General features: G+C 46.4%; 1 protein-coding gene across 1 annotated transcript in view; it reads right to left on the bottom strand.

The window, feature by feature from the left end:
• Positions 1-10,606: 10,606 nt before the first annotated feature.
• The window catches only part of poc1a (POC1 centriolar protein A), a 145,548-nt gene continuing 134,624 nt past the window's right edge, over positions 10,607-21,530 (bottom strand). The window contains exon 13 of the transcript XR_014201842.1: positions 10,607-12,234. The gene's annotated coding sequence lies outside the window, so the exon portion shown is untranslated. The remainder of the gene's footprint in view (positions 12,235-21,530) is intronic.

Below are 21,530 nucleotides of genomic sequence, written 5' to 3' on the forward strand. Positions count from 1 at the left end.
GCACACGACTGCCCTCATGAACTGGACGAGCGAGTGGAACGGCTGTTTCCGGAGCTGTAATCGCACACAACTGCCCACATGAACTGGACGAGCGAGTGGAACGGCTGTTTCCGGAGCTGTAATCGCACACGACTGCCCTCATGAACTGGACGAGCGAGTGGAGCGGCTGTTTCCGGAGCTGTAATCGCACATGACTGCCCTCATGAACTGGACGAGCGAGTGGAACGGCTGTTTCCGGAGCTGTAATGGCACACGACTGCCCACATGAACTGGACGAGCGAGTGGAACGGCTGTTTCCGGAGCTGTAATCGCACACGACTGCCCACATGAACTGGACGAGCGAGTGGAACGGCTGTTTCCGGAGCTGTAATGGCACACGACTGCCCTCATGAACTGGACGAGCGAGTGGAGCGGCTGTTTCCGGAGCTGTAATCGCACACGACTGCCCACATGAACTGGACGAGCGAGTGGAACGGCTGTTTCCGGAGCTGTAATCGCACACGACTGCCCACATGAACTGGACGAGCGAGTGGAGCGGCTGTTTCCGGAGCTGTAATCGCACACGACTGCGCTCATGAACTGGACGAGCGAGTGGAGCGGCTGTTTCCGGAGCTGTAATCGCACATGACTGCCCTCATGAACTGGACGAGTGAGTGGAACGGCTGTTTCCGGAGCTGTAATGGCACACGATTGCCCTCATGAACTGGACGAGCGAGTGGAGCGGCTGTTTCCGGAGCTGTAATCGCACACTACTGCGCTCATGCATCACCAGCCCGGGTCACGAGTGGCCGGATCTCTCACACACCGCTGAGGTTATCTCATTTAGAGCTGTAGGAGATTTGAGGACATTTACTTCTTTTACCATTTAGTAAAGACAACAAAAAAAGAGACAAAATCCCTTAAGTTAATGGGTGTTAAAGGAATAGTTTTCCTAAACATTCTGTCATCCTTTACTCATTCCAAACCCTTGTGGTTTCCCGTGCGGTTTCAGAGTTTCTTGTGCACTGGTTGCTCGGTTGAGCGTGATTGATGACAGTATGTTAGTTTGTTTGTGGATTAATAATGATCCACTATAGCTTCAAGATTCACATCTTCACTTTCAAATGGTTTACTTTGAAACAGCTGCAAATGTTTTACTCTGCAAATAAATGTTTTCTTTAATTGAAATGTGAAGCTTAATTTAATTGTGCCACTTTTGGCCAACGTTCCTTCATCCGTGTGATTTTCGACAGTCAGAAGTATTCAGGGAATTCAGGAGGCGTCGAGCGGATGGCCAAGGTTACGCTTCTCAGTTTCACAAGCATGCAGGACTCTGACCTGGAATCTGATACGGCGTGTCTAATTGGCCAGTGTGTTCCTGAGAGGAGAGCCAAGGCCGATCCGGAGGAATCCCAGACATGTGACCCAGACCCAGGTCCTTGGAGAGCACTTCCTGTGGATGACATCAGCACTTCCTGTGGATGACATCATCGCAGAGATCGGCTCACACGCTCTCGAACCCAGGCGTCCACATTAATAATAATCCATCGGGTTATTAACGGCTCAAGACGGCTCCAGCGTTGCAGTGTTGGCCTGGATGTGAGTCTGCGCTGTGTGAACAACTGAACTTTGACATCATGAGAATGAAATGTTGATATCTTCACACTCCTACCATACAGACCAGACTATGCTCAAGCTTCTCATCAGCAGGAGATCTGTGCTTTGCATCTTATTCTCTGCATAAACCGCCCACTTAGAGCCTGTTTGACTGACAAGAGAACTGGCCAATCACAGTTCATGTTGTGCTGTTTAGGGAAGGGTAAATCTTAGATGTATAATACCGCAGTAACAAACCGGTGTGGAAGAACTAACCGAGTCACATTAAATTTAGACTGGACTTAAAGTTCCTGTCCATCCAAAAACAATAAGACCTGATTGTTTCACAGACACACAGTAACTTAGACTACTAGTTGTGCCGTGGATAATAATGTAAACTATAGTGATATATTGAAAGTTGGATATATACTGTAATACTTCCTACTTTATTCGCATACATACAGTATATACCCATGTTAAGATATATATAACTGCCTTTTTTATTTTGTCACAAAATGTAATCATATTATCATCAAATCTGTAAAATGGCATTAAGATTTTAAGATATTATAAACTGTAACATCATGATTTTCTGTAAAGCTGCTTTGGAACAGTGTATAGAGAGCAAAAGTCGGTCTATCCATAGGGAAATAGACCCTATAAAGAAGTAAAGACAGCCCTACTGTGAGCCGGAGACTGTGGATCGATGAAGCCGTCAGTCTGCCTTATTTCAATTAATTTTTTTAAATGATCATGTTTAAAAGCTGAATTCATGTTGAAAACTACATTACCCATGATGCTGTGCAGAAAATCCAAGATTTTAAATTAGAGTCACGACAAGCCAAAAAAATGTATTTAGCTCCGCCCACTCGAGTCTCGCTACACTCCCAAAAACCGAAATATTTGTCTATACATACATATTTTGCAATAAACTTAAAATATATTGTTTCTATATATATAACAAACAACTTCAAATTAATAGGTTTATATTGTTGTTAAAAATAATGAAACAAACACGCAGGAACTTTTCTGTCATCATGTATCCGGAAATCTCCAGTTGATTCCTATGGGAGTTTGTGCGTTAGCAACGGTAACCATGGCTCAGTTTCCTCATAATGAAGAGTTTAGTGCATGAACGTCTGTAAACTCCTCCACCATTACTGAAGACATGCAGATGTTCGACATCAGCTGACACTGAGCACTTTTTGTGCTGTAAATCAGTTCATGACTTTGAATGGTAAAGTTAGTCTTCATTGACGATCCCCCCAGATTTCGTCTTCATATAACAAGGCTATTCATAGTGCGTGACCTTCAAAGTGGAGAGAGTAGCATGTGAGCGACAGATGAAGCGCTCTCACACTGAAGGAAGTCTGGCTTCATGTTTCAGCTCTGGCTCATGGTGTGACGCTTCATTATTAAACACGTCTGAAGACACGGCATGTTCTCACCGCTGCTTTCACCCGGCTCACGCTTCTCAGGCTTGAGTCTTGAGCTTCTTCCGGGAACGAACACGTCACAATGTTCCTCATTTGAATAATTCATGCGCAGAATAAAGGGGCGGGGCCTGGTTGAGTTAGTTAGTAGTGTGTTAAACTGGCGGTTATGGTAAGGGGCGGGACATTTGCCAAACACACTCGAAGCGCTCGACCAATCACAACACACTGCTCCAGCCGACCAATCAGAGCACAGTGTGCTTTTCAGAAGGAGGGGCTTCATAGAGACAGGAAGTAAACAGAGCGTTACTGACAGACTGGGAAGAGAGGAGCCGCAACAATGGAGAATATGATGAGAATAATCAACATTCAAGCAGGAAAACCTGTTCTAGTAGAGCCTGAAAACAAGAGAACATTCTCTCTTGAACTGCAGCTTTACTTCCATTTTCCTTTCCAGTCTCCTCATTTTCCCTGATATCTCTCTGTCTCTCACTTCTGTGTGTGTGTGTGTGTGTGTGTGTGTGTGTGTGTGTGTGTGTGTGTGTGTGTGTGTGAGAGATGATGAGGGACACAGCTGCTCAGAGACATGAGTCACACAGACACACATGATCTGACACAGATTCATTATCTGTGTGTGTGTGTGTTTACTTTTTTCACTAATGTTCTTGTACCTTTCTATGTCACTTCTTCATCAGCATGTCTACTGTTATGAACAGAACTGTCTCCGCCTTGTTGCAAAACAACCACCTCATTGTAATTTGTTTGCACATATTCTAATTTTAGTGAACATTACATTATGACCATGTGTTATTGTTTTATCTTAAAATTACTTAAATACGAGTTTTAAGTCTCGAGTGACATGGTTTTATTATAGTAAAAGTATAGTAGCCTAACTAACCACGTTTTTTTATTTTTTTTTATTACCATATAATATAACCATAGTTTTACTACAGATACCATGGTTAAACTACGGTTAAACTACGGTTAAACTACGGTTAATGTTTGTGAGTGTTCTAAACCTATAATAAAACGATTGTTTCCTAAATTGCTACTGTGACTTTACAATAGATAATGATGTCCTATAGCATACAGTATTTTGAGTGATGATAGTAACGAGGAGCTATTGCAGAGCCCGTCTACGGAGAGCCTTGGCACTTCCTATTAGCCCCATTGTATAGATGGTTGGTTGCAGTTCCATTAGAATTCCACTGGAGGTGATCGCGGGCGAGTGCAGACTGAATGGGAGTCAATGGGGCTATACGGCTAAATTTGTCTCTTTCACCCGATTGCCGTTGAGAAATCTCCGATTTTATTGTAGGTTTTGCAAGTTCAACATGGGTTATAGGTCGAAAATTGAATGAAAGAGTACTTATGTCCTTTCGATTTCTTACAAGTTGAGTTGTTGTTGCCCATAACACACTAGCATTCTGCTAATGAACGCTGATTGGTCAGTGAAGGACTGATTACGACCAGAGATGCCGCTTGATGGCATCGTGTCATCTTCTAGCATGTGTATTTACCTGTGTCAGCTGTGTTGTCGATGCCTCGAGAGAAAAGAAAGTGCAGAGCGCGAACGCACCAAAGTGACTGAAGGATTGCCGTAAAGCAGTATCTCTGGTCGTACGATGTGTATGACGTCATTGACACTTTAAAATACTTTTTAAAGCAAATAAGTGACTCTAAAAAATCTAACACCCAGCAATGTGTAATTTCTTTGCATCTCCTTTCGAATACAACATTCAAATTACTAGACAAAAAATTATATCCTGAGAAAAGTGGATTTTGATGGATATAGCGCCATAGACCTCCATTCATTCTGCACTCGCCTGCGAGCGCCCCCGCATGGACAGAGACGCGTTACTGCAGCCAGTCCAGAAACCGGAAGGAACCAGAGAGTGCCAATTCTCTTCCTATTAGACATTCTCTGGCTATTGCTAACAGTTGCTAGCAGTTTAATGCTTATCTAAGTAAACAAACACAAAACTACAATCTTTGACAGTGACAGCTGAAGCCGGCCTGAAGTCCTGAACGGGGCAGTAGCTTCACCTCAGTCTCGCAGTGATAGTCACTCAGTCAGGACGAACCCATTCATCATTTATTCCAGATTTATTATTGAATGGCGAATTTGTAAATAATATCTTTAGTACATTCGGCAGACAATAATATATAACAACAATAGCCTACTGGACAATAATAACAAATGTAATTTTTTTTCTCCCGGTTCTCCCGATGGCCAGTCCGACCCTACACACACACACACACACTCACACTTGCACACACACACACACACACACACTCACACTCACACTCACACTCACACACTCACGCACACACTCACACACACATATGTGCCTCAGTCAAACAATAAATACAGACGCTCTGTCAGAAATCATCACATTCTCTCCCAGGACTGACACACACACACACACACACACACACACACACACACACACACACACACACACACACACACACAGAGGGCCCTATCTTGCACCCAGCACAAGTGACTTTGTACACCGACGCATGTATCATTCCTATTTTGCACCCGCGCAAAGCGGACTTTTCCCTCCTCAAGCCTTGGTTATACTTTCGCCTGGCTCCGCAGCGCGAGTCTCCGCAGACTGCGCGCGCACCTCCGCAAACGGACGAGGCGTTTATACTTGACGCACTCGCCGTTGTACTATTCTGTGAAACGATAGGGGGCGACTCGAGTAATTGTCCTCTAAACCATCAGGAATCAGTGGTGAGAAGAAGAAAGCTACACACGTGACAATGTTTATTTTAGTACACCACCATAGATATTCTATGTACACCACCACCAATACCACACTACAAAAAGAATAGTTTAAAACCCAGTAAACCCTGAGATTATTACTCGTGACAATAAAACTAAATATATGGATATGAGAATGTGTATACAATATAACAAAATTAACAATCTCTAACATATTTTCTAATTTCACTAAACATTTCATTAAAGTAAACCTTTTTCGTGAACATTTTTATTAAACATGGACCTTTATGGTCATTAAAAATACTTTATATGCTATTGAATGCTCATTTTTTAAATGTAAGCAACTAATTTAGACGTGCAAACTGGGTGCCGGTGTGGTGAGAAGTTCGAGCTCGGCCAGATTCGGCTCGAAGTCGTTCATCTTCGGATGCGGCGCCGCGCGCGTTGTTACAAAATCTGCCGTGCACACCGCCAGGCGAAATGGGCCCTTGCGCACCCAACGCGGGCGACCGCCCACACCGCGATGACGTCATTTTTGCCGCGCGCACCTTCGCGCTCGTGCGGACGCGTCGAGTATAGCCTGGTTTTACCCCTCATTCACCCCTCATTTACACTGAACACGGCTGCGGCGCATTACGGCTGCGACACGGCTACCGGAGCTGATCGCGCCCATTCTAGTCAATGCTTGTGTTTACACCGGCCGCGACGCGGCGCATTTCAGAAGCTTCCCAGAAGCGGCTCTCCGCGCCGCTTCGCTAAATATAGGCGCCTAGTCTATTTTTGACGGACGCGCGTCCAAGTCGCACCGGAAATACAATATAAAAGTAAAAGAAACATTGTCAAATTCAAAATAAACACCCTGTGCAAACTCCCAAACGTATCACACACCAATATCCTTGGTAGAAACCATAGACTGTATGGTAGAAACCCCAAAATCAAGAAAAACCACGTCGGACAGGCAAATCACGTGGTCTCGCGCATCCAGTCGCTCTGCTTCTGAAATGCTCCTGGTGTGAGTTGGCACCGCGTGGAGGACGGAATAAAACCTTGGCGCAGACGTAATGCACCGCACATGTATGCAGTGTAAATGAGGGGTTACACCGCACACGTCTGCGGCACATTACGGCTGCGACACGGCTACCGGAGCTGATCGCACCCATTCTAGTCAATGCTTGTGTTTACACCGGCCGCGACGCGGCGCGTTTCAGAAGCTTCCCAGAAGCGGCTCTCCGCGCCGCTTCGCTAAATATAGGCGCCTAGTCTATTTTTGACGGACGCGCGTCCAAGTCGCACCGGGAATACAAAATACAAGTCAAAAAAACATTGTCAAATTCAAAATAAACACCCTGTGCAAACTCCCAAACGTATTACACACCAATATCCTTGGTAGAAACCAGACTGTATGGTAGAAACCCAAAAATCAAGAAAAACACATTCTCATATCCATATATTTTGTTTTATTGTCACGAGTAATAATCTCAGGGTTTACTGGGTTTTACACGATTCTTTTTGTAGTGTGGTATTGGTGGTGGTGTACTTAAATAAACATTGTCACGTGTGTAGCTTTCTTCTTCTCACCGCTGATTCCTGATGGTTTAGAGGATAATTACTCGAGTCGCCCCCTATCGTTTCACAGAATAGTCCAACGGCGAGCGCGTCAAGTATAAACGCCTCGTCCATTTACGGAGGTGCGCGCGCAGTCTGCGGAGACTCGCGCTGCGGAGCCAGGCGAAAGTATAACCAAGGCTTATCACTACATTCACTACAGCGGCAAAACTCCGTTCAGTGCCGCTGGCAACGCTGTAACGTCTCCGCTGTGTCTGTTGCGAGTGTGTTTAAAGGTGAACTAAGTAACTTTTTTTACCTTAACTGAACAGCTTCAGAGTCACTGGAATGGTTATATTACTTATTTCGGGTTGAACGGTGGTCGTTTCGCACCCCCCTGGTGCCCGTGAGCGGAAAATACGCACTTGCAACTTTGAGCCGGCGGGCCGCCGGCCGCTGCGTCAGAAAGTCTCGCGTGATATCAGGTCTCGCGATGTAAACAATTGCTTTACGGCCAAAAGAAATCTGCTAAAATGCTGTCATTATTGCGCTCCCTCACGCTGTCCGAACCCGAATGAAGAAGACGTTTTAAAGAATGTCCCATCTGCTTTGATGTCGTTGATCTATAGCCTCTGGTGTCTGAGAATCAACTACGAGTTTTTACAACAGTGTTGTCAAATATCTATTCCGAAGCTGTGGGGGGAGCTCTAGAGAGAAACCTGCCAGCAAAAAGCGAGAATACAGCGAAGAAGTCCCGAAGCTACTGAGTGCTGCTTTAATCTTGGTTTTTTCAACACACGGACAGTATAATCATCAGTGATGCACGCGATTACATTTAGAAATAGACAAGCTTTGTTTCCAAATGCACCAAGCAAAGATATCCTTTCCATTTTATAAACTTTTATTAACTCAGCCAATAATCACAATGAACACATCCAAAATAAAATCCTTAACATATATATAACAACTGCAAAGCGTCTAATTTGTAAACAAAATGATTTACGCACTAAATCCAGCATAAACTCCGGCACAATTTGCATATTTTTAAACTCTCAAAACAGACGTCACATCCCGAACCTCACAGCAATTGGCTGCCGACCGCGTTTTTCGCTTGATATTTGCATAAAGTCGAGAACTGCCCAAACTTTTGACGCTCTCGGTCGCTCTCAACGCTTTCTCCGGTCCGCTGTCAATCCCAAAATGCATTGCGCGAGCGTGAAGCTCGACTTCCATAGGAATGAATTGAAAACGCTCGCTCCGCTCCGCTCGCACCGTGCCAGTGGACACGCACCGTTAACCAGGCTTCAGACGCATGTCGGTAAGTTAGGAAATACACTTGCGCTCCCGGGGGCGATTCAGCGCAAAGAGGAGGCGTGTTCCGGCGCAAACGTTCCTTCATGCTATTTTGCAGGTTTAGAAAACAATTGCGCCACTAACCAGGAAAAAATTGTTTAAAGTCAGTGGCGCGTTGCGCATGTTATTCATATGCTATTTTAAGGGCGCATGCTTGGCCATAATCAATGTAGCGTGTGAACAACGCCCATACACTTTGATTCTCTCATCTACACAGAAGCAGCCGTTTTCATTTTTGCAAATCATACATTATTACGATAGATAGATAGATAGATAGATAGATAGATAGATAGATAGATAGATTTCACGTTACGCCCAAACCACACCTATGAGTAATGAAGCTACTTCAGACCAACACATTTTAGATTTGCGTCGGGCGCAAGAGTCATTTATCCCGCCGGGAAAATAGCAACAGCGCCGAGACCCGCCCACAAAGTTACTTGCGCTTTGCGCTTGACACTTGCGTTTCAGATCGTTAAAATAGCGCCCACAGTATCCCAGCTAACACAAATATATATTTGAAAAAAGTTATGAAAAATTTATTTCTGATTCTGAATGTTGTCTGAATGCTTAAAATGTTTTTAAATGTTTTCTCTTGGTTAAGGGAACATTCCAGTGTTTCATTCTTCAGACATGTGAACGTCACTTCTGGATGTTCTCTGAACGCTCTGAAACAAGTAACATTTAAAAACGTCAGACGAACATCCAATTAAAACACAAATGGGATGCATTTTATTCTAAATCTGTTGGATATTGATTAAATATCTTAAATATATTCGGGCTTTAATAAGATTTCCACAAGAAATAAGCCAGAATGAGGCCTGTGTTTGTGACTGATGTCCTGTGGAGGAAGGGTTAGGGTTAGATCAGGACGTTCACACTCCTGTCAGGTTCAGTTACGGACTCTTATTGCTCTGTTAGCGCGGTCCGCTTGAGTAAGTGTGAACGCATGAGACCCGAACGATCTCTGGTGCAGCTCGACAGAAAGAGGAACACAATATGGATCAAAGATATCTAAACGAATCAAAACCCGGACGTGATGTCACAAGATTCCACCCTGAGAAGGACCGAATGCTCAGGCTCGCCTGGTTCTCCTCGGCAGAGAAGAGTGTGTGTCGTGTGTTTCCCGAGAGAACCGCGTCTCGTCGCAGGAGAGTATGATGTGCACACGTGTATCCATCGATGAGAAGCATGAAGGTTTGAACACATTTAACCACATGAAAGCCATCCAGTCTAATGTGATTTTGACTCTGAAAGCTCGAAGCGATACAGGTTTAAACCTGTATTCACGAGTTCACACTTACAAATAAGTCAGATAGAATACATTTTTGGCGTGCTGTCCGAGGAGAGGGCTCTGGGCTCGGTATTCGGCCCGAACCCAGAGTACTCCCCCTGTATTCCTGGCTGTGAAAGAACAAGCCAAGAGTGAGGAGTCGGGGTGGTGGAGGGATGCTGGAAACTGTCAAGGAGTGTTAGGTGAGTTGACAGTGAATATATATATATATGCTGATAGGGTAGACATGGTAATTGTTTGATGACGACTTGATTGATTGATTATTTGAACGTGCTCCTCCCGAACTTTGTTTATAAAACATCATTTATTGTTGTTGTCCATTTGTGATTGGATCGACAGAACCGCATGTTAACACCAGAGCCTCAGAGGTGATCAGTAGCTGAACGCTGACCCGTTCCTATCGGTTCCTCTGTGTTTGATGGCAGTCTTTATCACAGAATCAGCGCACATCACACACACATCTCCGCAGATTTAGTGTCTAATTTAATTATGGAAGTAAATGTGTTAACATGCCAGGTGTGTATGGGAGAACACACAGTGTGTGTCTGACACCAGAGCTGTTTAACACTCGACAGATCCCATCAGACCTTTGTGTTTCAGGCAACACACACACACACACACACACACACACACACACACACACACACACACACACACACACACACACACACACCTGCTGCCTAAAATAAGACCGTGTGACGGGAGGATTCAGCCCAGTTTATCTCCCTATCCTCTGGAAAGATCCTGCCATTATACAGCACACACATCTTCAGAAGAAAAGTCACAAGAAGAGTGTTACCAACTTTACATTTTTTTTTCTTTTTTAAATGACAAACCCAGTTTCTGAGTCGCCAGTGATGACTGTACATGTCAAGTCAAGTCAAGTATATTTGTATAGCGCTTTTCACAATACAGATTGTATCAAAGCAGCATCACAATATTAAATTAAAATAATACAACAAGGTTTGTTTCAAGTGGAATTTATTGATTGATAAAATTAAATTAAATATCCCCAACATATCCCCAACTGAGCAAGCCAAAGGCAACATACAGCTGATATTGCAGGACAGCCATTCTCTTTATCTTGGAGATTTCATCTGATGACATCTCTATTATAACTCCTCTGATCTCCCATTGGTCAGTGGTGATGATGTAATATGTGGGTGTGGTTATGAGCTACGGCAAGCAGAGAGTTCTGAACACTGGCTGGTGATGTACTTAAACGATTTATTTTGGATCATTTTTAACCCCCAAAAAAAGTTGCGGACTGCGGCTTTAAGAGTGTTTAGATATTAGTGCTGGAAAACAAGACAGAAACACTGAGGAAGAACATCATCATTTTCTAGTGTGAGATCGATGGACTGATTCAGTTCAAAATGCACACAAATAAACACCATGAAGCTTCATAAAAGTAGCTTATATGAGCATTATATTACATTATATAAAGAACATGAATAGATGTGATGAGCAGTGATGTGTTCTCTGAAGGCTTCCTCACGCGTGTGTATTAATAGAAGCTCTTCTGTTGCAAACACACACACGTCTTCACAGGGAAAAACATGCAAGACACAAAAGAAAGTATTGAAATGAAGAGGCATTGTGACGTGTGCGTTCAGAAACACCTTCAGATCCAGTGAACGGACATGATGGAGAGTTTCATCGGTGAGGACCAGCAAACATGATGATGATGCCTTTCCTGAAATATAAAGACAGCCGCAGACGTAATCAAACGTAATCAAACTTTAGTTCTGGGCTGGTCACGCAAAGCACCGAATGATCCAGCGAGCTTCCAGACGGGCCTGTGAGTCCAGACGGGTCTGTGAACTAATTCACCAGTTCCACACGAACGACTCAAACCTGCAGATCCAGTCCAGAGAGAACCGCTGAGTTCAGTTCATGACTCAAGACTGAAGATGAGCTTCACCAGTTATTCATGTATTACTGTTCTGTAAATCAACAAGAGAGAAACACACGGCATTACACACACACACACACACACACACACTCACACACACACACACACACACACACACACACACACACACACTCACACTCACACACACACACTCACACTCACACTCACACACACACTCACACACTCACACACACACACACACACACACTCACACACACACACACACACACACACACACTCACACTCACTCACACACACACACACACACACACACACACACACACTCACACACACACACACACACACACACACACACACACACACACACACACACACACACACACACACACACACTCACACTCACTCACTCACACACACACTCACACTCACTCACACACACACACACACACACACACACACACACACACACACACACACTCACACTCACACAAACACACACACACACACACACACACACACACACACACACACACACAGAGGGACGCACTGCAAAAAAAAAGATTTTCTTGGTATTTATATGTTTAAACATTCTTAGATTAAGATACTTTTATTTGAGAAGCAAAATCACTTTGGATATTAAGTCTTGTTTACTGACAGATTTATCAAAATGAAGTGAGTTTGTGTTTAAAACAAGAACAAATGACAGAAAAACACACTTAATTCAAAGAGAATCAAGATTGTTTCTGACTCCGTTGGCTGATTTTTGTTCTTGTTTTAAACACAAACTCACTTCATTTTGATAAGATTCTTTTATTTAATATCTTCAGTAATTTTGCTTCTCCAGTAAATCTTGATTTAAGTGTGTTTGTATGTTTGTGACAGAAACTCTGAGGAAGAACATCATCTTTCTTACAGGAACTTTGGCAACAAAAGACGGTTGATTTCAATGAATGCAGTCGATAGAAGAATTAGTGTAGAAATATATACTTGAAAATGAAATAATATGAATGAATGAACATCAAATCATGCAGTAACAGGGGTGTGTGTAACATGTGGGACACAGATGCAGTTTTCATGTGAATTAAAATGAGCTCATAATTTAACATGAACTGAACTCAGTTTCAGCGGATTCAACAACTCAAATGCTTTATATATGTTTACTTCAGCTGTGTTTCCATACACATATTTTATGTGCATTTTTGGGATATTGATCTTGAAGCTTTGATCATTTCTACATGTGATTTGTCAATAAACACACCAATAATCAACATAATCCTGTCTGCAATAACCCTGTGAGAATATATCACAACTAATATAAAAATGTGCTAAATGTATTCTCTAATTACATCATTAGAGTATCAGATCAAAACTGCCTTATTATATCATAAACATGATCCTGATTCTCGTTCATTTCCATATTGCTCTTCCCCTGAGAGTTTCAGAGAGACGAAGAGATGATTATGTAACGGGGCTTTTAGGAGCTCATGTACTTGTGGGCCGAAGAAAGAACATGAATTATTACATGCAGCGCAGAATCTTAATGCCGTATTCTGTTCAGTTCCTGCTGAAATAACATCACTCACACACACACACACACACACACACACACACACACACACACACACTCACACTCACACCCACACACACACACACACACACTCACTCACTCACTCACTCACTCACACACACACACACACACTCACACTCACACTCACACACACACACACACACACACACACACACACACACACACACACACACACACACACACACACACACACACACACACACACCACACACACACACACACACTCACACACACACACACACACACACACACACACACACACACACAATCTTCGATCTTGCTTTAGTGTTTACCATGAATTTTTCAACATCTCTGACAATTACTTTCAATCTTGTACAGAAGCTCCTGAAAGAAGAGCTTTAGGTGTTGAATAACTGTGTGTGTTTGTTATATCCAAACATAAAATATTATGCCAAAAGTGTTTGCAACGTAAGACAGATGTTTGCTTTTGAGATGTTTGTGATATTCTGAATGCAGTGCTTCATTTTGAAAGAGATATGAGGCATTTTGTGTGCAATTCTTGAATTTGTGTGTAAAGTTTTGGGAAAAAAAGAGGCAAAGTTTTGAAAATGTGTGTAAGCAGCAAAACGTACTCGGTTACTAACGTAACCTCGGTTCTCTCTAGAGAGGAAACGAGTACTGCGTAATATCTTACGCTAGGGGAAATCTCTTTTCCGCGAGATACTGAAGCCAAAAAATTATCCTTAATTTTGAAATAATGTAAAACGCATTGCGGCAGCATGCAGACATAGGCGAGACAGCTCGCGCGCCTATTGGCTGCCCTGCGGCAACTGCAGCAGCCTATCGATAAGGCCCTATCGTGACGTCATCACCAATGGGGGCGCTTCGCGCCCCATACGTCACGTCCCGCCGAAACGGGCGTGGCCTGGGGCTATAAATATAGCATCGAAAGGCTAGCTTACCGGTTTTTCATCGCCGGAGCGAACCGGAGCGTGCGCAGGCACGGCAAGATACGCAGTACTCGTTTCCTCTCTAGAGAGAACCGAGGTTACGTTAGTAACCGAGTACGTTCTCTTACGAGAGGTACTCTCGTACTGCGTAATATCTTACGCTAGGGGAAACAGTGTAAAACGCCGTGCATGCTATGATCCAGCACCAAAGTCCCAAGGGCAGGTGCCCGGGCTCATGTAGTACATGATCATAAGTGACTCACAGAGAGCCCAGGAAGAGTGGCTAGAATAGCATCATTCCTGTAATGCAGCATCCTATAAGAACAGTTATAGTGATGGTATTTACTCAGTCAGGGCGACCCCGGCCTGGACTGATGAATATAGTGGGTCTTACACATTGCCCATAGAGCTGCGCGATCTAAACGAGCGTTGCTCGCGCTATTTCGGTATTCTGGGCCGGACGTACTCGGGGCAGACAGTACCGATTTTAGACTGAAAGCAGCTTAGCTTGCAGAGCGGGAACCTCTAGGTTATAAAACCTTATAAATGTAGACGGGGAGGCCCAGCCTGCCGCCATACAGATATCTTGCAAGGCAATCCCACTAGACCAAGCCCACGACGAGGCCACGCCTCTCGTGGAGTGCGCTCTGACACCTAATGGGCTCTGCAAGCCCTTAGAGGTGTAAGCCAGCGCTATAGCATCGACTATCCATCTGGATAGGCTCTGTTTCGAAACGGCGAGTCCCTTAGAACGTCCGTAGAGTGAAACAAAGAGCTGCTCCGTCTGTCTGAAAACAGACGTGCGGGACACATAAGCCCTTAGCGCCCTGACTGGGCAAAGGAAGCTGGCGTCCTTCTCCTCGTTAGAGACCGGCAGGGCAGACAGGGAAATTACCTGGGCCCTGAATGGTGTATTGAGGGATTTAGGGACGTACCCGTGCCTTGGTTTGAGTATGACTTTCGAGTCATTTGGCCCAAACTCCATACACGTCGCGCTCACTGAGAGCGCTTGTAAGTCCCCTATGCGCTTCACTGAAGCGAGAGCCAGAAGAAACACCGTTTTGAAAGACAAGTGTTTGATATCTACTGACTGGATAGGCTCAAATGGGGCACCCTTCATGGCCTCCAAGACCGTAGAAAGGTCCCATATGGGGACTGAGGGAGGTCTGGGAGGATTTAACCTCTTAGCTCCTCTAAGGAACCGAATGACCAGATCGTTCCTTCCTAGTGACTGACCAAGCGTTGGTTTGGAAAACGCTGCTATAGCCGCCACATAGACTTTGAGCGTGGATGGGGCTCTGCCATCATCCAGTAGCTCTTGTAGGAAGGAGAGAACCTCCGTCACTCCACAGTCCAGGGGTGAAAAGCCGCGTGCTGTGCACCAGCTGGAGAACACTGACCATTTTGAGGAATAGAGCCGTCTCGTAGAGGGAGCTCTAGCCTGCATGATCGTGTTTAACACTCCCTCTGGGATATCAGAGGGTACCCGTTGATGGCCCACGCATGTAGGGACCAAAGCTCCGGGCGAGGATGCCAGATCGAGCCCCTGGCTTGAGAGAGGAGGTCCCTCCTCACTGGTATTGGCCATGGGGCAGTGCTCGTCAGCTGCATAAGAACTGGGAACCAAGCCTGGTTCTTCCAGAACGGAGCAACCAGTAACACTGAGCATCTGCTTTCCCTGATCCGCTCTAATACCTGAGGTAGGAGCGTGATGGGGGGAAAGGCATAGAGCGGGCAGCGGGGCCAGACGTGGGCCAGCGCATCCCTGCTCTTTGAGAAAAATTCCGGGCAGTGAGCGTTTTCTTGAGACGCAAACAGGTCTATCTTTGCTCTGCCGAATGTCTGCCACAGCAGTTGGACTGTCTGCGGATGCAGTGACCATTCTCCTGCTGGAACATTGTTCCTGGACAGTCTGTCTGGTCCCACATTCAGGTGGCCAGGCACATGCGCTGCTCTGAGCGAGCGCAAATTGTGCTGAGCCCATACCAGGAGGCGTTTCGCTAACCTGTATAGGTTTCGGGATGTGATGCCTCCCTGACGATTTATGTAGGCTACCACTGACATGTTGTCCGAGCGGACCAAGACGTGGTGTCCTGCTATTTGGGGACGAAAGCGCCTCAGCGCGTTGTCGACTGCCATCATTTCCAGGCAGTTTATGTGCAGAAGCTTTTCCCGTTCTGACCACTGGCCGAAAAACGGTCTGCCCTCGAGCAGTGCTCCCCATCCCGAGGTGGAGGCGTCCGTGGACACCACCTTCACACTCGAGGAAGTCCCCAGGCTTACACCTGACTGGTACCAGTCGGTCGCTCTCCAGGGTATCAGTGCTGAGACGCATTCCTGATCGACCTTGAGACGAAAGAGACCTGAAGTCCATGCTCGACGCGGTACTCGCGCTTGTAGCCAGAACTGCAGTGGGCGCATGCGAAGCAGACCCAGCTGGAGAACTGTGGATGCTGCTGCCATGAGACCGAGCATCCTTTGAAACTTCTTTAGCGGGACTATAGTGCCGCGGCGGAAGGTTTCTGTCATGCGCTGAATAGTCAATCTGCGCTGTAGCGATATTTGAGCTGTCATTGACAGCGAGTCCAGTTCTGTGCCCAGAAAAGATATTCTCTGACTGGGAGACAGTGAACTTTTCGCCCAGTTGACTTTGAGACCCAGATTCTCGAGATGTTCGAGTAAAATGGTTCTGTGTTCTATGAGCTCCGTATGTGACTGAGCTAGAACCAGCCAATCGTCCAAGTAGTTCAAAACTCGCATTCCCCGAAGTTTCAGGGGAGCGAGGGCTGCGTCCATGCACTTCGTGAATGTACGGGGTGCTAGGGACAGGCCAAACGGTAGGACTGTGTATTGATAAGCCTGGCCCTCGAAGGCGAATCTCAAAAATCGCCTGTGACGTGACGCTATTTGTATTTGGAAATACGCGTCTTTCAGATCTATTGACACAAACCAGTCCCCGTGGCGAATTTGCGCGAGGATTTTCTTGGTTGTGAGCATTCTGAACCGGCGTTTTGAAAGCGCTACGTTCAGTTGTCTTAGATCTAGAATGGGTCTGAGACCCCCGTCTTTTTTCGGAACCAGAAAATATCTGCTGTATAGCCCCCCTTCGCTCTGAGCTTGAGATAAAGGCTCTATTGCCCCTTTGCTCAACAGTTTCGCAATTTCGGTACGAAGTACACTTGCTACTTCCTTTTCTACCGTGGTTTCGACTCGCACCGCACAACGGCGGGGACGTCGAGCGAACTGTAGCGAATAGCCTCTTTCTATAATGTTGAGCACCCATTCTGATACACCGGGAAGCTTTGCCCACGCATGTGCGTGCATAGCTAAGGGTTGAATGAGATCGGAGCTCTGGTCGTGACATAGTGGCGACCGGGGAGCTTCGGTATGCTGTATTATAGACACCGCATTTGCAGCGCTCGAGGCGGGGAGTGTTTTGATCACAGCGGGCGGTTCGCCCGCGCTCGGCTCTCTCACGGCAGGTAGCTGAGAGACGGCGAGCGTGGGGGAAACCGAGGGATTCGTCATGTCTGTGAGTGAATGTGGGCGCAGGACAGCGGGCACATTTGCACTGAAAACACCATCGACCTGAGTCGGTTGTATGTGTGTTGGTTTCGTTTTTACAGAAACCGAGAGACATGCAGCGTGTAGTGTTTGTGGGCACTGGGACGTGGGCACGTTCACTACATTCTGTGCGCAATCGACATGAGTCGATTTTATGTGCGCGAGCCCTGTGGGGCGGGCTGTGTCTGTGTGTAGGAATGGGCACTGGGCAGTGGGCATTTTTACTACACTCATAACACCGTCGGCCGTGGCCGGAATACCAGAAAATACGCTCTTTACAGGATTTATCTGGGTCGCCGTGAAAACGGCGTTTGTGTACAGGCAAGCGGGTAATGTAACCGACTTGTTTACTGCAGAGTACACTGGAACAGTCGCATGTAATGGAACTGGACGAGCGGGAAGTTTTGGTGGAAACCCGGCCGCAGCGGGGCTTGAACACCGTCGTTTTCCTAAGCTGGCTAGGAAGACTTTGAGGCCTCGGGCTTCATCTCAACCTTCGGCCGAGTCCCACGCTGTGGGGGGCGGCGGCCGGCAGAGCGAGAGCGTGGTCTCTGGTCCCGGGCCTGTCGACGCTGTGAAGCGGCGGCGGGGGGCGGTGGCTGCGAGCTGCGAGCAGACAGCTGTTTAGAGCGGCCTGATGCGGAGCTAGAGCGCTTTGGCAAAAAGTGCTTCATGGCCTGCGACGTCTTTTGTACCTCAGCGAATCTGTCCGCGAAATCTTTGACGGACGATCCAAAGAGGCCAGTAGCAGAAACGGGGGCGTCGAGGAACACAGAGCGCTCCGAGTCCGGCATTTCTGAAAGCGTCAGCCAGAGGTGTCTCTCAGCAACGGTGAGAGAGGCCATGTTCCGCCCTATGGCCTGTGCAGCGGATTTCGTAGCGCGGAGAGCGAGGTCCGTAGCGCTCCTTAAATCCGCCACGTTGACTGCTTCCGTGCCTTCCTCGTCCAGCTTTCGGAGAAGGTTAGCTTGGAAGATCTGGAGAGTGGCCATAGTGTGTAGCGCTGATGCAGCCTGCCCAGCGGCGGTGTAAGCGCGACTGTGCAGGGTGGAAGTAGCGCGGCAGGCTTTTGAAGGTAGCGCCGTCTTAGTCCGCCGTCCAGCAGAGGGCGGGCAAAGATGGGCTGCTACTGCCTCCTCCACTAGAGGGAGAGCGAGGTATCCTCTGTCTTTGGCACCGTCCACCACGGAGAATGCCGCCGAAGCAGAGGAACGTAGCCTGGCTGAAAAAGGGGCGCTCCAAGACTTTGCCAGTTCTTCATGAAGCTCAGGAAGAAAGGGGGCGGGTCTTGAGGGCGTGGAAACGCGGTCCCCTTGCAGAAAACAGCCGTCCAGACGGTTGCGTGTAGGCTCGGCGGGCGCGGACCACTCGAGGCCGAGGCTCTCTGTGGCCTGTGTGAGCAGACGCATCAGCTCAGCTTCAATGCTGGCCAGTTTTCCTGACGACTCGCGGGCAGAAGAAGGGGCGAGGTCCACAGAGCTCGCCCAATCCTCGCTGTCCGAAGCCAGGATAGAGCAGTTGTCCTCCTCGAAAACTGCCGCTTCTTCCTTGTCATCTCCGGCGGAAGCGGCGGCCAGCGGCGGCCACTGTCCGGGAGTGAGAGACTCGAGAGAAGCAGACGGCGAAGCTGGCAGGCGCACCGGCGAGCTTTTCTCGGTGGGAGGCTCAGGGATCCGCTGAGCACGGCGCTTTTTACGGCGCGGCGTCGAAGCGGGAGGTGCAGGCTCGTGGAAAGTTGCCATGCGAGTCCTCAGAGTCGCCATAGGCATAAGCTCGCAGTGAGGGCATCCGCCGTCAGCGAGCGCTAGAGCCGCATGTCCTTCACCCAGGCAGGAAACGCAGATGACATGGCGGTCCCCGTCGCTGAGTGGGGCTCGGCACGAGCCACAGGATGGACGAGACATCTTGAAAAAGACGCTCTGCTCTTTTAGAGAAGGAGTGTGAGTCGCGGCGGCGAACACACACAATGCAATAAAAGGATATAACGCCGGATAGCGTAGCAGGAACGGTGGTTGAAGGCGGCGCGGCCAGCGACTCCAGGTACCGAACTCGTCCCGCTGAAATGCTGTTTCCACGGCGTGGCTTCTTCTCTCTGGATCCAGCGATGCGTGAGCTCCGCTGAAGAGATGAAAAATCGGTAAGCTAGCCTTTCGATGCTATATTTATAGCCCCAGGCCACGCCCGTTTCGGCGGGACGTGACGTATGGGGCGCGAAGCGCCCCCATTGGTGATGACGTCACGATAGGGCCTTATCGATAGGCTGCTGCAGTTGCCGCAGGGCAGCCAATAGGCGCGCGAGCTGTCTCGCCTATGTCTGCATGCTGCCGCAACGCGTTTTACATTATTTCAAAATTAAGGATAATTTTTTGGCTTCAGTATCTCGCGGAAAAGAGATTTCCCCTAGCGTAAGATATTACGCAGTACGAGAGTACCTCTCGTAAGAGAACCTGTAATGTGCTTCGAGACGCCGACATGTTCACACGCTAATCCGGCTCACGGGTCGAGCTAATGTCCTGAGACGAGACTCGTTATGGATTTCCGTCCAGAAAGGCCTCAAAGTCTTTCTGTCTTTAATTATTACATTGTTTAATTAATACATTTTTAGCTAACTGTGATTTTATATATGTACATTTCTGAAATGCATAACTTAGAGAGTTTCCTCTGAGAACAGACTCTAAACTGTAATGTGGACTCGTGCACTTTCTGTAAAGCTGCTTTGAAATGATGTGTATTGTGAAAAGCGCTATCCAAATAACTGTGAATTGAACTGAATTGAACTGTTAATTGTTTATAAGAGTGTAATGAAGCTGTGTTTCAGTGGAAATCGATCCCGGCGTTCCCATCACTGGAGAGGGTTTATATCTGATCTCATCCCGCACGTGCCAGACTGAGAGGATTACTGAGGAAAGCACATCTGCTTCTCTCTCACACACAAACACATCATAGATTCAGATTCACGCTGAAATATTCATGTGAAACTCCATCTTTTCTGCTTGTAAGAGGCGAGCGTCTGCTGTCATAGACACCCAGTCAGTGTTTGCTAGCACTTCCCAGCGTCTGAAGAGAACAAGGAACATCCCTCAAATCCCTGAGACATCAACTAAACCATTAAGAACCAGTTGATCGATGGTTTTTAAGGACACAATAGTTTTCCTGTGTTTTATTGCCATTGTTCAGTCGCCACTCCAAGAATACAAAGTTTAAATTTGGATACTAAAGCAAAAGCAGTTTCCATAATTTCCACTAAAGCACGCTTCGGAAAGGCTGACAGCTTCAAGTATATTTCCATGTATACTTTATGTAGTAAACAGACTATCAATGCATACTACTGTATCTGTTTGTGTACTATTTCCAGACTTCTTGGAAGTAAATTAGCAATTTTTTTAGTTTATAAAGGTATACTTTTAAGTGCAAAAGTACTAAACTTTAAGTAATCAACTAGTTTAGATTTTTTTCTATAGTACTGAACTAAGTTAACTTATAGGTACACTGTTAGTTGACTAGTTATTTACTTATAACCCGTTTTTTAGATTATGAAAGTACACTGAAGAATACTACTAAAAATTAAGCGTAGCGTCAGTTCTGTCAGGTCATGTTAGTCAAGCTCCCATCAGTGACTCTCAGCTGATCCTCGATAGGAATACGACGCCTATCACT

The sequence above is a fragment of the Leuciscus leuciscus genome (assembly GCF_965113295.1).
Source record: "Leuciscus leuciscus genome assembly, chromosome: 23".
Lineage (NCBI taxonomy): Eukaryota > Metazoa > Chordata > Actinopteri > Cypriniformes > Leuciscidae > Leuciscus > Leuciscus leuciscus.